The 16,512-nt window shown below is 35.7% G+C and overlaps 1 protein-coding gene across 1 annotated transcript in view; it reads left to right on the forward strand.

The window, feature by feature from the left end:
- Zc3h12b (zinc finger CCCH-type containing 12B) overlaps positions 1–16,512 on the forward strand; it is a 173,124-nt gene that overhangs the window by 9,464 nt on the left and 147,148 nt on the right. The gene's annotated exons all lie outside the window — the stretch shown is intronic.

Consider the following 16,512-nt stretch of genomic DNA (forward strand, 5'->3'; position numbering starts at 1 on the left):
CATCTCTGACAAAACCAAACAAAAAAGGGGATATACATGAAGGACCATTTTTTTAAGGACCATTTTGAAGTGAAATAAAAATAAAAACAAATATATATATACAAAACTAAATAGATATACATCTACTTTCTCTTAGTTAAGTCAGAAAAAAAGATTTGTAATAGTGTTTAGACAAGATATCATGCCTGCATCTTGTACTATGAATAACACTTAGGAAGACAAAAATATGCAAGATATTAATTATTGTAACTATCCTAACTTGTTTTGAAACTATCTCACTACTATTTCATTCTCAATAAAATTAATAAAAAAGAAAGAAGTTACTGACTTGAGCCTTTTACAGCTCAGCATATTAATAGATGTTTACTTTTTATACCTCATGCTTATACTTTTATGGTGGATAGATAAGACCAAATTGAAGCAAGGTCTTTATAACAAAAAATGTAACTTTTACATCTCACAAGGTCAATCCAATCCCCTTGGAATTTACCCTGGAACCCTGTACAACAGTTTGTAGATCTTTTGCCAATGTAAGCAATCTGGATAGCTCATCTATTTTTTAAACAAACATTTATTTGAGAGAGCATATAACAAAAATTGATATGATATTAGAAACAGTATGCATTTAGAAGACCAGAATGACAGACAGAAAGCATAGCCCTAATACTACATGTTGCTATCCTGAATGCAGTTGCTTTGTTCACAGGTATCAGCATATTTAGTTAGAATGAGAATCCTACCAATTTACTGCTAGTTTCAAAATCGTGGTGGAGATTCTCTGGATCTTAACCATCTTGTGTATATAAATGTATGGTTTTCCCTTTACCATGTTTCCTAACTTTTCTTCATGCCCTCTCTTCATTGTTTAATCCTTAAGTGCTCACTTTCCATTTAATTGTGTTATACCATTTAATTTTTATTTTTTGTTTTCATTTCTTACACTACAGAGACTTTACAATATTTACACATGTAGGTCTGTTTCTTTTCACTTATGAGTATATCTTCTCTTTGCATCCACTTATATATAAAGGCTTCAAGTTTATCATTCTTTATACCTCAGTAATACTCCATTGTATAAAAACACCACAACCTTTCCATACATTCCTCAAGTGATGGGCATATAAGTTGCTTACAAGATTTGCTTATCACAGATTGTGATGCTATAAATATAGGTGCACATATATCACTATGATATGATATTTTCAGTTCTTTTGGGAAAATTCCCAGTACAGGGAAAACTAGATTGAATGGGATTTCCAGTCTTAGATTTCTAAGGAGACTGCACACTGATTTCCATAATGGTTGCACCAGTCTACATTCCCACCAGCAATGAAGAAGGTTTCCTTTTTCCCAACAGCGTCTCCAATATTTGTTGTTGGTTGATTTCTGTATGATAGCCATTCTTTCTGGAGTGAGACGGTATCTCATTGTTGTTATAATTTCCATTTCACAGATGGCTAGTGATGTAGAGCATTGATTCATGTATTTATTAGCTTCTAGAATTTATTGCTCTGAAGAGTGTGTGCATCTCAGATGCCCATTTCTGTATTGGGTATTTAAATTTTGGGGTGTAATGTTTTTTAGTTCTTTATAAATTCTAGAGAGAAGACTTTCATCTGAGTCATTATTAGTTAAGATTTTTTCCACATTTGAGGTTATCTTTTCACTCTGTTGGTCATTTCCTTTGATGTGCAAAAACTTCTGAAAAAGAGGAGGTCCAAGTTGATAATTCTTTAAGTATTACCCGTACAATGTGATTTTTGTTCATGTAATGTTTGCCTACCCCGTGAGTTCCTCCTACTTTCTGTTCCAGGAGATTTAGTGTTTCTGTCATAATGTATAGATCTTTAATCCAATTTTATTTTAGTTTAGTGCACGGTGATAGACCTGGGCCCAGTTTTAGTTTTTGGCATGTAGAGAGCCAGTGTTTACAACACAATTTGTTAAAGAGGATATCTTTCCTCCAGTAAGCATATCTGGCACCTTTATTAAAGACACATTGTCTGAATGTGTTTGTAATAGTTTCTGCAACTGCTAATCTATTCTCTTATCCACAGGCTCATTTTGTGACAATACCATGCTGATTTTATTACAGTAGGTTGATTGTATATTTTCAAGTCAGGAATTGTAATGCCTTCTGCCTTGCCTTTATTGCCTGCATTACCTTGCTATTCTACGTATTTTCTGGGTCCAAATAAATTTTAGGAATGATTTCTCTAGGTTTGTGAAGTATGTTGGTGGTATTTTGATAGAGATTGCATTCAATCTGTATAACAATTTTGAGAGTACGGCCATCTTCACAAAGTTACTTCTTTCTATAGAGGAGCAGGGCTCTATGATCTTTTTTTTCAGAGTACTGTAATTTTCCTTGAAAATATTTTTGATTTCTTTAGTTAGATTAATTCCAAGGCATTTCATTTTCCGTGGTGCTATGGTAAAAGGTATTGTTTCTCTATTTTCCCTCTCAATTTGTTTCTTATCCGTGTAGAGGAATGCTTTTGGCATTTCGGTATTGACTTTGCAGCCTGCTATGCTGCTGAATTTCTGTATCAATTCTAGAAGCGTCTTGGTGTAGTTTTTGGGGTCTTCTAAGTAGAGTATCATGTCATTGCAAATTACAATAGTTTAACTTCTTCTTTACCTATTCTTATTCCTTTTATTTCTCTCTCTTGTCCAATGGCTGTAGCTAACGATTCCAGATCTATATTGACTAGGAGTGGAGATAGGGGACGTCCTTGTTTGTACACGAATGACAGTAAAGATTTAATTTTTTCCGGTTTAGAATTTTGTTTGCTCAGTACTAGATGGAAAATACCTGTTCCATGTTATGCCTAAGATGTTTGATATTCAGACAGATAGTGAAGTTAAACCCAACTGCATAAGATGTAGGGTAATAATAAGCTTCTCTCCTGGAGGGTGAACAACCTATGTTTACAGACCAAAAATTAGAGAAATACAAGGGCTGTAAGGACATCCAACATTTTGACCCTAGCCTTTCAAGGTCAGTGAGGACTCAGGACATAGGAGAACCTATACTGTAACATCATGTAACTCAGTGGTGTCCCAAATTTTCTGATCAAGGAGATTATGGGGCCACAGAGCAACATGATCAATGATGTAGAGTGTGCCTAAGGAGAGTCACATGGAGAGAAGACATTCTCTCAGGCTTTCACGGGGAGCAAATTGGTCAAGCAAGGCCATGTCTCATCCACATGGCTGAAACTGACAAAGGATCTGCACAATGTGATACACAGTTACAGGATAAATGCTGAAGGTATTTCACTGACCTTATCAGATCTAAGAGTTACATTTATTGTTGTACACGTCTTCCTTTATCTTGGTCTTAACCATTCAGCAGAAAAATATAAAAAGGAAGTACATAAAGTGAAGCCATATTAATATGCTGAGCTGTAAAAGGCTCAAGTCAACAACTTCTGTGGATAACCCACTACTATTGTGGACTGCTGGCCTGTGTTGGATTATTTTGCTGAATTCACACACCTATAGTATTTAGATACCAAAGGAATACCCATGTCTGACAAGACTACACAAAAAAAGGAGATACAAAGGAAGGAACATTTTGTATCTGTATACGAAGAATAGTTAGGATAGATATACAGCTACTTTAGCTTAATTCAATGAGAAGTAAGATTTGTACTAATAGGGTTTGTACAGGATATTCTGTCTGCATCTTGTACTATGGATAATCACTAAGAAGATAACAATGTACAATCTATTAATTATTGAAACTGTCCTATTAATCAGTTTTGAAACTGTCTCATTGATATTTGTTTCTCACATTTTATTCTAAAAATAAAAAAATAGAATTACGTTTCCAATTGGGTTGTCATAAATGGCTTTCATCAGATTGAGGTATATGCCATTTATTCCAATTTTCCATAGGCCTTTTAAGATGAATGAGTGTTGGTCTTTTTCAAAAACCTTTTCTGCATCAATTGAGATGATCACATGGTTTTTGGATTTGGCTCTATTTATATAGTGTATTACATTTATAAATCTGCTTACATTAAACCACATTTGCATCCCTGGAATCAATCCTACCTGGCCATGATATATGGTCTTCTTGGTGATTTGCTGTATTCTATTTGCTAGGAATTTTTGAGGATATTTTCATGAGAGAGATTGGCCTATAGTTCCCCTTTTTAGTTGCATCTTTCCCTGGTTTTCATATGAATATAACACTTGCCTCCAGGAAAGGTTTTGTTACGATTGTTTCCTTTTCAATTTCATTGAAGAGTTTGAGGAGTATTGACATTATATCTTCTGAAATTTTCTTGTAGAATTCAGCTGTGAATCCATCTTGACCTGCATTTTTCTTTGGTGGTATGTTTTTTAGTACATTTTGAATTTCTTTTGCTGATATTGGGTTATTGAGAGTTCTTATATCTTCTTGATTCAGTTTTGGTAATTTGTACCTTTCTAGGAATCTATCCATTTCTTGTTGGTCTTGAATTTTGTGAGAGTAAAGATTCTCAAAGTAGCTATGATGATCTTCTGAGTTTCCACTGGGGCTGTGGTAATTTCACCCTTTTCATTCCTTATTGCATGAATTTGAGTTTTTCCTTTCCTCTTTTTGATGCGGTTAGCTAGGGTCTTATCAATTTTATTTAATCTTTCAATGAACCAGCTTTTTGATTCGTTAATTCTTCATATTGTTTTCTTCATCTGAAATGAATTAATTTAAGCTCTAATCTTTATAATTTCCTTCTTTCTTTAGGCTATTTGGTTTGCTCTTCTTTTTCTAGATGTTTGAGGTGCAGCATTAGGCTATATAATTGTTCCCATTGTTTTCCTAATGTTGGAGTTCACAGGCATAAATTCCTAAGAACTGCTTTCATTGGATTGCAATAATTATGGTAAGTTGTGCTTGAATTGTCATTGTATTGAAGACATTGCTTAATTTCATCTATAAACCATTGGATGCTGAGGACGTTGTTGTTTAATTTCCATGTATTTATGTGGTTTTTTGTGCTTCCTTTTGTCAGTTGTTTCCAGTTTCATTGCACTGTGCTCAGATAATATGCATTGGATAGTTTCTGTTTTCATCCATATACTTAAGCATGACCTGTGGACTAGTATGTGGTCTATCTTAGAAAATGTCCCAATATATGTTCCCCCCAGGCCCTGCGAGTGAGGGGAAGAGCTTCTGCTCTGTCCTGCACCCGCCCACTGCTCCAAGCCCAGGCCCGCCACAAAAGAGGCCTTTTCCCTTGTTATCCAGACCTCCCCTGGCTGTCCAGACCCAGTATAGCCTGCCATCTGAGTAAGAGCTTCTACCACCCTCTTGGGAGTCCTGCAGACCCACCCAAACACAACACTGGAAGCTAGAAAGACAGTGACAGAGAGAGGAAAACATGAATGTACAAACTGCTGACTGGAACCAGGCAATTTCCAGCATCTACCACATGAGAAACTTCAACATAAACGTAGGGATTTTGAGTCTACCATGATAAAAGCAGATCACAACATACAAAAACACAAGCAGAGCCACTGTAGAGCACAAAGCAAGATCAAGAGGTGGACTCACGGTATTGGGAACATAGGGTAGGCTGTAAACTTTCTCCTGTGTTTCTTTGAGAATGTTGGTGGTTGACCTCTTCAGAGGATGCTTCCCATGGTGGATTTGATCCAGAGTAGCGTAAAAAACCTAGAGAAATGAAAACATCTACTCAGTTTTGGTAGACTAGTCTCATGTTTAAGAGATGGTCAAGCAAAGATGTCATAAGTATAACAAAAAAACTTACACATTGCAGCTGAAAGCCTTCACAAATATAAATCCATAATTCAAGATGTAGTCTCCACCACATTTAAGGCCATGTCCATGAATAAAAGGAACACTCTCAACCTTTTCATGATTAAGGATATTAAAGAATTTTGGGGTCACTGGCTTCTGAGCTCGGCTCTGGAAGGTTTGCTGGAACCATGTCTGGCCATGAAGGTGGCAAGAAGAAGCCCTTGAAGCAGCCCAAGAAACAGGCCAAGGAGATAGACAAGGAAGATAGAGCATTCACACAGAAGCAAAAGGAAGAACAGAAGAAACTTGAGGAGCTAAAAACGAAGGCTGTGGGAAAGGGCCCCCTGGCCACAGGTGGAATTAAAAAATCTGGCAAAAAATAAACTGTTCCTTGTGTGTACAATGATGGTGACCCTGGATTCCATTCCTATTCAGATATCTGGATGCCCTGTCATAACATCTCTTGACACCTATAACTACAGTGAAGTGTGTTCTTGGCATCTGTTATACATGTAAGAATAAAATTTTATTTAAAAAATAAATACAGTGGCCTATTATCTCTAATTTTCATTCAACTATTCATACCTCAGCTGTGAATTTAAAAAATAATAATAAAAAAAATTAAAAAGAAAAAGAAAATGTCCCTTGTGCACCTGAAAAAAAGGTGTATTCAGTTGTGCTTTGGTGGAACACTCTATACCGGTCCTCTAAGTCTTATTTTTTCCAAGTTCTGGTTAAATTCTGCTACTTTTTTCATTTTTCATCTGCTTGTTCTATTTTTCTGTGATAACGAGGTGTTAATGTCTCCTGTTAATTTTGTGATATTGGATATTAGATTTTTCATGCCGATTAAGATTTGTCTTATGTAGTTGGTGTTCCCTTGTTCATTTTGTACATATTTATAAGTGTTGTCTCTTCCTTTTGAAAGTGTGCAGTGGCCTTCTTTATTCCATTTGTTCATTCTTGGTTTTAATTTGAGACTCTCTTCACACAATATTGCTACCTCTGCTTTTTGCTGAGGTGCTGGGGCATGTAGTATTGTTTTCCATCCTTTGACTTTCAGCCTATGAATTTCTTTATTGTTGGATTTTGCTTCTTAATCCACTGAGCAATTCTGTTTATTTTAACTGTAAACTGATTCCATATACATTGATGGTTACACTTGAGATGCATTGACTTATGACTGACATGATATTTACCTGCTACTGTTTACACTTTTTTCTCCTGTGTTTAATTGTTTGCCCTGTTTGCTAGGTTCTTTCCAATCTCTTTCATTTTGGTCATTCCAGTTCTGGTCATTTTGGTCCCTATCTAGAATATCTTTTTATTTTTTATTATGTATCGTTTTATTTTTGCTTTTTTTGTTTGTGGTACTGGGGATTGAACAAAGACCTTGTGCTAGCCAGGCAAGTGCTTATGCTGCTAAACTACATTCCAGCCCCTTAGAATATCTTTTAGTAGTCTGTGTAGGGTTGGCTTTGTCATCATGAAATTCTTTAGTTGTTCTTTGTCATGGAAGCATTTCACTTCTCCATCAAACTTAAAGAGAGTTTTGCAGGGTATAGTAGTCTGGGCTGGAATGTATTTTCATAGAGGACTTGCAGTACTCTGCTCCATGCTTTCTTGACTTCAATGTTGTGAAGAGAAGTGTGCCATTATTCTAATGTGTTTTCCTTTAATTATGATCTGTTTCTTTTCTCTAGCAGCTTTTAGTATGTTGTTCTTGTGCTGGATTTCTGGGATATTAACTATTATATGTTTGGGTGTGTTTTTAATTCAGTTGATGTTATTTGGAGTCCTATATGCTTTGCTTACCTGAGTGTCAGATTGTTTCCCCATATTTAGGAAGTTCTCTGCTATTATTTCTGCCCATATGCTTTTAATATCATTTGTATTTACTCCTTTCTCATTGATGACTATTAGTCTCATGTTGTTCATCTTTTCATTGTCTTGCAGATGTTGAATTATTTTTCCTAGAGAGATCTTTTCATATCTTTGAACTAGCTGCGATGGTGTCTTCAAGACCTGAACCTCTGAGTTCACTTTCCTTCAAATGGTTTTTCCAGGTTGTGCTTGAGATTTTAAGTTCTGTGATCTATTTCTTTCCTATATTACTCATTCAGTGATTTCATCATTTTTGTATTCTCATCTAATTTTTTATTTTATTTTATCAGTGTCTTCTTTGGAAATAGTTATTAATTCTTTCATTACAGTTATCTTTTCTTTTTTATTTCAGAGGTTATTTCTGATCTGATTTCCTCGATGCCTTTCTGCAGTTGCTTCTTTACTTCAGATGCTATTAATTCAGATATTTCAACTGTGTGATTCCAAATTTTTTTCTATACTAGTGTCTCCTGCACTTATTCTGGATGGTCTCAGGGCCTGAGATTGCATTTTCTTCCTTCTCTTTGTTGTTTTATATAGCACTGTCCTCTGATTTTTTTGTGTAGAGCTTTGATGCAGTTATAACCTTAGCACCTACTGAAATTCTTACCCAAGAGAGATTATGTGGTTAAGGCAGTTATAGTTTTGTATTTACAGAAGTACAATTAGAGAGGTCTGGGGAGATAGCTCAGCAAAATAAGTGTTTGCCTGGCAAGTGCAGGGTCCTGAGTTCCATCCCAGTTACTGCAAAAAAAAAAAAAAGAAGTACAATTAGGAACACTAATAATTGGTAGTGATATATAGCAGTTGACAAACTTTTGTAACTAATGTGTTTGTATTTTAGACAGTAAGAGCAAGCATTATGACTGTATTGGTAAGCTGATATTAAATTAGGAATTTGTATTTAAGTTAGTTTCCCTAAGTTCTGTCTGATCATGTCCCCTTGATGTACTTGGGGTTTTCCAGAGTAGTTCACCCCAGTTACCTTTTGCCCCCTCTCTTAGTCAAGAGACAAAAAGGGAGGATGCTCTCATAGATCTGTGTCTAGCAAAGTGTCTCAGCCTACCGGGTCCTAATCTGCAAAATTTGAACTTGTCCCAATGTGCCTGCCTTGGGTCTGGCTGCTGTGTTCAGCTTTTTCCTACTGCAACCCGTGCAAGTGAACCCATTGTGCCCTCTGGCAAGATGTTGTGTTCCTGGATTAGCTGGGTGGTTCTGGCCCCTAGCCTCTCTACAATTATATCAGCTGGAGAGTTTCACACTAGGCCTGTATGCTGGGCCTGGAGTGGGTCTTCAGGGTTCCAGCTGGCACAGCAGAGTAGAGGGTCTCACTCACACGCTGGGCCTGGGCTGGGTCTGAAGGGGTCCAGCAGGCCCCGTGGCACAAAAGCTCACACACACACACAGGCCAGGCCTGGGCTGGTGTTGGAGGGGTCTGGCAGGCACATTGGAATGAAAGGTCCCTCTCACACATCAGGCCTGAGCTGGCTCTGGAGGGTTCCTTATTGCTTGAATTTGAATATTTTCTTTCCTCTTTTTGATGAGGTTAGCAAGGGTTTTATCAGTTTTACTTAATCTTTCAAAGAACCATCTTTTTTGATTCATTGATTCTTTGTATTGTTTTCTTTGTCTCAGTTGCATTAATTTCTGCTCTAATATTGATGATTTCCTCCCATCTTTGGGCTTTGGGTTTAGTTTGCTCCTCTTTTTCTAGAAGCTTGAAGTACAGTATTAGGTATTTATTTGTTATCACTCTGTTTTCCTAATGTGTGAGTTCAATTTCCCTCTATGAACTGCTTTCATTGCATCCCATAAAACCTGTAACTTGTGAGTGACTTTTCACTGGATTGTAGATACAGTTTCATTTCTTTTTTAATTTAATCTGTAACCCATTGGTTGCTGAGGAGAGTGTTATTTAATTTCAGTATGTTTATGAGTTTTTGGTGTTTTCTTTTGTCATTAATTTTCCAGTTCCATTGCACTGTGGTCAGACAATATGCATGGCCTAATTTCTGTTTTCTTGCATATATACCTTAAGCATGACCTATGGACTAGTATGTGGTCTATCTTACAAAATGCCCCATGCCAAGCTGAAAATAATGTGTTTTCAGATGTTGCTGGATGCAACACTCTGTATATGTCCACTAAGTCCATTTGTTCAATGGTTTGGTTCAGTTCTGCTACCTCTTTGCTAATGTTTTGTCTTCTTGACCTATCTTGTTGACATAAGAGGGTGTTAGAGTCCCTTGTTAAGATTGTGATATTAGTTATATTTTTCATGTCTTTGAACATTTGTCTTACATAGTTGGGTTCTCCCGTATTTGGTACCTACATTTTCATGACTGTTATTTTCTTCTCTTGATTTTTCCGCTACCCAATATATAGTTACCTTCTTCCTCTTGTTTCATCATTCTTGGTTTGAAGTCCAGATTGTCTGTGAGTAGAATAGCTACCCCTGTTTTTTTCTGAGGTACCAGGGCTTCCTTTGACTTTCAGCCTATGAATTTCTTTATGAGCTAAATGTGTTTCTTATATACAGCATATTGTTGGATTTAGTTTCTTAATCCACTCTGCCAGTTTATTTCTTTTAATTGGTAAATTGAGTCCACTGACATTGGTGGTTTTAATTGATACATACTGACTTATGTTTATCATGCTATTTTCCTGTCATTGGTTCCCTATTTTTATCCTTTGTTTAACAGCTTGCCGTATTTGGTGGTTTCTTTTTGTTATTATTCTTAGAATTGTTGATATTTTGATCCTCTTCTAGAATATATTTTAGTATTCTTTGTAGGACCGTTTTGGTCACCATGTATTCTTTTGCTGTTTTTTGTCATTGAAGTATTTCACTTCTCTATTAAAGCTGAAAGAGAGTTTTGCATGGTATATCATTCTAGGTTGGAATTTGTTTTCTTGGAGGACTTGAAGTACTTTGCTCCATGCTGTTCTTGACTTAACGGTTTGTGAGGTTTGTCTGCTGTAATTCTGATGGGTCTTCCTTTAAATGTGATCTGTTTCTTCTCTCTAGTGGCTTTTAGTATGCCTTTCTAGTGCTGAATTTCTGGAATCTTGACTATTATGTGTCTGGGTGTAGTTTTAATTAGGTTGATATTATTTGGAGTTATATATGCCTCACTTACCAGAATGGCAGATTGTTTCCCCATATTTGGGAAGCTTTCTGCTATTACTTGTACCCATATTGTCTTTATGTGATTTATGTTGCATCCCTCTTTCTCACTGATGCATGTTGGCCGTATGTTGACCATCTTTGCATCATCTTGCAGATGTTAGATTATTATTTCCTGCATCCTAGTTGTTTTTATGAGATTTTTTCAGTACCTTTTCACTAGCTGCAATGGTGTCTTCAAGGTCTAAAATTCTATCTTGACTTGCATTCAAACAGTTTTGCCAACTTGTGATTGAGTTTTTAATTTCTTGTATATCTCTTTGAATCTTCTTCATGATTCTGTTTCTTGTATTGCTCTTTCAAAGTTTCCATCACTTTTCTATTCTCCTCTATTTTTTCTTTGTGTCTTCTTTAGAAATGCTTAGTAGTTCTTTCATTGTAGCTATCATTTCTTTTTTTACCTGTTAGATTATCTCTGATCTAATTTTCCTCCATACTCTTCTGCAGTTGTTTGTTTACTTCTGTTGCTATTATTTCAGAGATTTCAGATGTTTGGCTTTCAATTTCTTTTATGCTGATGTCTTCTGTTTTTTCTGGGTGGTCTCTGGGCCTCAGAATTCATTTTTCTCCCTTTTTTGGTTATTTTCTGTTTAAGAAAGAAACCTTTATTTTTATTTCTGTGACACCTTTTTGTGAAAATTTGATAGTTGGTAGTTGTATCACTGGAGTCAGACACTTTGTAAAGAGTCTCTTTTTTGGTATCTCTCCTGTCTCAGAGATTCTTATTTTGTGTGTGTTGCAAGATTTTGTCTTCTCTATAGATTGAAAGTGAGACATTGGTTTCCATTTGGCAGGGTCCTCTTTCCTTCATTATAGGGCTTTGGTGAAGTTATTACCCAAGGATTTCCCAATACTAATACCCAAGGGAATACATGTGCTTAAGACAGATATGGTTTCCTATTTACAGTTCAACAATTAGCAATACTAATAACAGCTAGTGTAATTTAGAAATTGACAAACTTTTGTAATTAATGCATTTGTACTTTACACCATAGAAGCAAACATTATACCTGTATAACTAAGAAAACCTTAAATTGGAAATTTGTATTTAAATTAGTTCCCCTGCGTTCTGCCTGGGCACCTTCCCCTCATACACATAGAGTCTTCCAGGCAGACTAGCTCACGCCAGTTATGTGCTGCCACCTGTTTCCTGAGAATGCTCTCGTAGTTATGGGTCTCAATCTGGGCTCGGCTGAGCACAGCAGTATGGAATAGGCTGGCTCTGCCCCGTGGCTTCTAGTCCCATGGCTCCATCTAACTGCTTCTTTAAAAAAAAATTTTTTGTCTTTTTTTATTTTAAAGAGAAAAAAGCAATAAAATGATTCTTATTTACATATTGATACTTCCATTTTATATATTATTCTTGGTTTGTCTTTACTTATTTGCACATAGTTTCCTTTAGCTCTTTGAACACAAGTGATTTTAAACCTTTGTCTAGTAATTCTTATAAAAGAGCTTTTGGGAATTTTTCCCAAAAATCTGTGCTTCTTATAAAAGAGATTTTGGGAATTGTTCCCAGTGAGCTACCAAACTTTTCTGTTTATTTTTGTGTCTTGTGAATTTTTTTATGCTAGAAATCACTTTTTAATATTATGATATGCTAACTCTGATAATAATGTGATCCCCCAAAAGAACCTGTTATATTTGATTGTTAAATTTTATAGTTGCCTCAGTTTACTTAATTTTTAAAAGTGTTCTCAAAAAGTCTGTATTCTTTTTACTTTAAGGAGAAAAAAACAATAATACAGAATTTCAAACAAGATAATAGGAAATTAACAATGATTAATATATTGCATACGGTGTTTTTCAAAGTAATTCCCCAGATTAAAAATATATGCAAGAAAAATTGATCAAACAACCTAAGAACAAGCCCTTCTTTTCAATGAAGTAAAAGAAATTAGAAGGATAATTTTCTTAATACATGGATCGCTTCCTTCTAGTCTCCTTTCCCCCAATCATAGTTATTGCTTCTTTTTTAACAGCTTCTTTCCCCTTCACAATAAATAAAGTAACTTTCAGATTTTATTTATTCTTTCAGCTTCTTGCAGTAGGAAGACAATACAGTGTTTACACATGTAGGTATGATTGGTTTCACTTATGACTAGAGTCCCTGGTAGTATCCATCTACATATAAAAACTTCAAATTTATTTTCTTTAAAGCTGAGATGTTCTCCATTGCACAGAAATAACACATCATTTTTGTCCATTCCTTGGTATTTGGGTTGTTTCCAAAATTTACCTATTGCAAATTATTCTATTATAAATATGGGTGCACTTTTGCCACTGTGATATGATGTTTTTTGTCTTTCTGGAAAAATACCCACAAGGGTAATAGTTGAGTCAATTGGGATGTCTAATCTTAGATTGATGAGGAATTGCTACAGTGATGGTACCTTTCTGCACTCCCACCAACTGTGAAGAAGGGTTCCTTTTTCCACATAGCCCAGCCAGCATTTATTATTGACTGATTTTTTGATGATGGACATTCATTCGTGGGTGAGATAGAATCTCAGCGTTGTTTCAATTTTTATCTCTAGAATGAGCATTGCTATTGAACATTTTCCACGTATTTGTTTCCCAGTAATGTGTTCATCTGAGAAGTATTATTGATCCCACATGCCCATGTTTTGATTGGGTCTTTGAATTTGAGAGCCTGATTTTTTTTTTCAGTTTCTCACATATTATTGATAGAAGTCCTTTGTCTGAGGAACAGTTGGTTAAAAATTTTCCCTACCTGTGGTATTTCTTTTCTCTGTTAGTGGTTTCTTTTGATGTGCAAAATGTTTATGATGAACTTAAATCACAGTTGATTCTTTGAAGTATTTTCTGTACAGTGTGAGTTTTATTCATCAAGTGTCTACATCTTTGTTTTTAAGATTTGTACTTATAGATATAAGTAGAAATACTTTCTCTTCCATGAGTTAGAGTTTTTCAGTTTCTATACTTCGATCATTCATTCACTGACATTACTTTAGTGCATGGTGATACACATGGATCTAGTTTTACTCTTTGGCATGTGTAAATTGAGTTTTCTAGCACCATTTGTTCAAGAGGTTCTTTCTTCCAGTGAACATGTTTGGCACCTTTGTCAAAAATAAAGTGACTGAGTGTGTTTGGAACTCTGTGATTTCCAATCTATCTCCCCAATGTTCTGTCCTGTTTTGTTGCCAGTACCATGCATATTTTGTTACAGTACTTTTGCAATATAATTTCAAGACAGGGATTATGATGCCTTTTGTTTTGCCTTTGTTACCTAGTATTGCCTTTGCTATTCTAGATCTCTTCAATTTCCAAATAATTTATCAGGATATTTTCTCTAGGTCTCTGAATTATGTTGATGGTATTTTTATCAGGATTGTATTAAATATGTGTAACAATTTTGGAAGTGTAGCTATTTTTACTCTGTTGGTTCTTCCTATCCATGAGCAAGAAGTATTTTGCTATTTTCTAATAACATCTTCAACCTATTTTTTTCAGAGTACTGTCATTTTCAATGTGTAGATCTTTTACTTCCTTTGTTGAAATGATTCCTATTTCATTTTTTGATTACTATTGGGAAGGGTGTGGTTCCTCTAATTTCTCTGTTAACAAGTTTCTTCTTTGCTGTCTTTGTTACTTTTTTATTGTGCTGGGACAAAATACTTGATACCCCAAATTAAGAATGGAACAGTTTCTATACCTTTATAGTTTGTGGGGGTTTCAGTCCCTACTTTGCTGAGTCTAATGTAGAATGATTCATGGCAGAAGGAAGAAGTTTATGATGACCCAAAATAGCAAGAGCAAAAAGGAAGGGACAACAAAAAGCAAGCCTCTTTCACCATCATATTATATGCAGGCTACCTACTTTATGGTGGGTGTATCACTCACACCCTTAATCCAAGCAATGCACCATGAATCAATCATGAACTCTACAATCCCACCTTAAGACCAAATGAGGCTTTTTATATAATTTTTATTAATTTTAATGAGAAGGGCTGGCCAAAAAGATCATTTGATTAAAGCGCCTTCTTAGGCAGATGCAGGGGCCCTGGAGTTTGATCCCTAGGCCTGCAGTGCTTGCCCCACCCCCAGAGCACGCTGAGACCATTTTTGAGACTGGGCATGGTGGCACATGTCTTAAATCCCAGCACTTGGGAAGCTGTAAACAGAAGGATCACTAAGAATCCAATCTACACAGTGAGATTCTGTGCACCCTGTACACCCTGTCTTAAATATAAAAAATAAAAATAAAAACAATTTTAATGAGAAAGAAACAGCAATGCCAGTTTCAAAACAGATTAGTAGGACAGTTACAGTAATTAATACATTGCATGTTATTGTCTTCATAGTAGTTATTCACAGCACAAGATGCATACATGATCTCTTGTGTAAACAATGGCCATGACTCATCCACATGGCTGACACTGACAAAATATCTACAAGCTGCTCTACATAGTTTCAGGGTAAATCCTGAGGAGTGGGCCAGGGAGATGGCTCAGTGGAATAAGCACTTCTCTGGCAGGTTCAAGGGCCTGAGTTCAATCCCTGGTTCAGAAAAAACAAAACAAACCTGAGATTTGACTGACCTTGTCAGATAGAAAAGTTACATTTTTAGTTATATAGATCTTGTTATAATTTGGTCTTAACCATCCAACAGAAAAACATAACCACGAGGTATAAAAAGTAGTGCTATATTAATATGCTGAGCTGTAAAATTCTCAAGTCAACAATTTCTGACAATTGTTAGCTCTGCTGATAACCCACAACTCTTACAGATTATTGGGCTATATTTGGATATTCTGATGAATTCAAGTACATACAATATTTGAACTGGTGTCAAGTATGAAAAGTTCCTTTAAAGACTTCTCCAAATATCACTTCTCTAACAGCAGTGGAATACCCATCTCTGACAAAGCAAAACAAAAAAGGGGGGATGTAAATGAAAGACCATTCTGTAGTGAAAAAAATATATATGCAAATACAAAATAGTTAGGATAGATATACAGCTACTTTCTCTTAATTCAATGAGATGAATGAGGCTTTGAGGAGACATCTGGACACCAAAGACAACATTGCTCCACTGGCCCTCCAAAGACTCATGCCCATCCTTTTGTGCAAAAGGCATTTTAGTCATTTGAGGACAAAAATCTGAGACATAGAAGACAGGCATTCAGTTAGCAATCATGAAAGAAAAAAAATCATAAATATAACTGTATGGCTTGTCACTGTCATGTTTCCTAGCTCTTCTCCTTTCCCTCTTTTGATTAGTTAGTTCTTGAGATCTTCCTTTCCTTTTACTTGTATTATACCTTCCTACTTGTATTTCTTCTTTTGAGTTCTTATACTAGGGAAACTATACGATATTCACACATGTGTGTCCAGTTTATTTCACTTATAAGTATATGTTCAAGTGGCATCCACTTCAATATAAAGGTTTTGAGTTTATCATTCTTTATAGCTGAGTAATAATCCATTGTATAAAAATATCACATCTTTTTCATCCATTCTTCAGGGGATGGGCATCTTGGTTGTTTCCAAGATTTGGCTATCACAAATTGTGCTGCTATAAACATAGGCACACATATATCACTATGATATAATGTTTTCAGTTCCTCTGGGAAAACTCTCAGTAGGGGGATAGCTGGTTTGAATGGAATTTCCTGTCCTAGTTTTTAAAGGAGTCTCCACTCTGATTTCCATAATGGTT

This window comes from Octodon degus, unplaced genomic scaffold, assembly GCF_000260255.1.
Source record: "Octodon degus isolate 3935 unplaced genomic scaffold, OctDeg1.0 scaffold00211, whole genome shotgun sequence".
NCBI lineage: Eukaryota > Metazoa > Chordata > Mammalia > Rodentia > Octodontidae > Octodon > Octodon degus.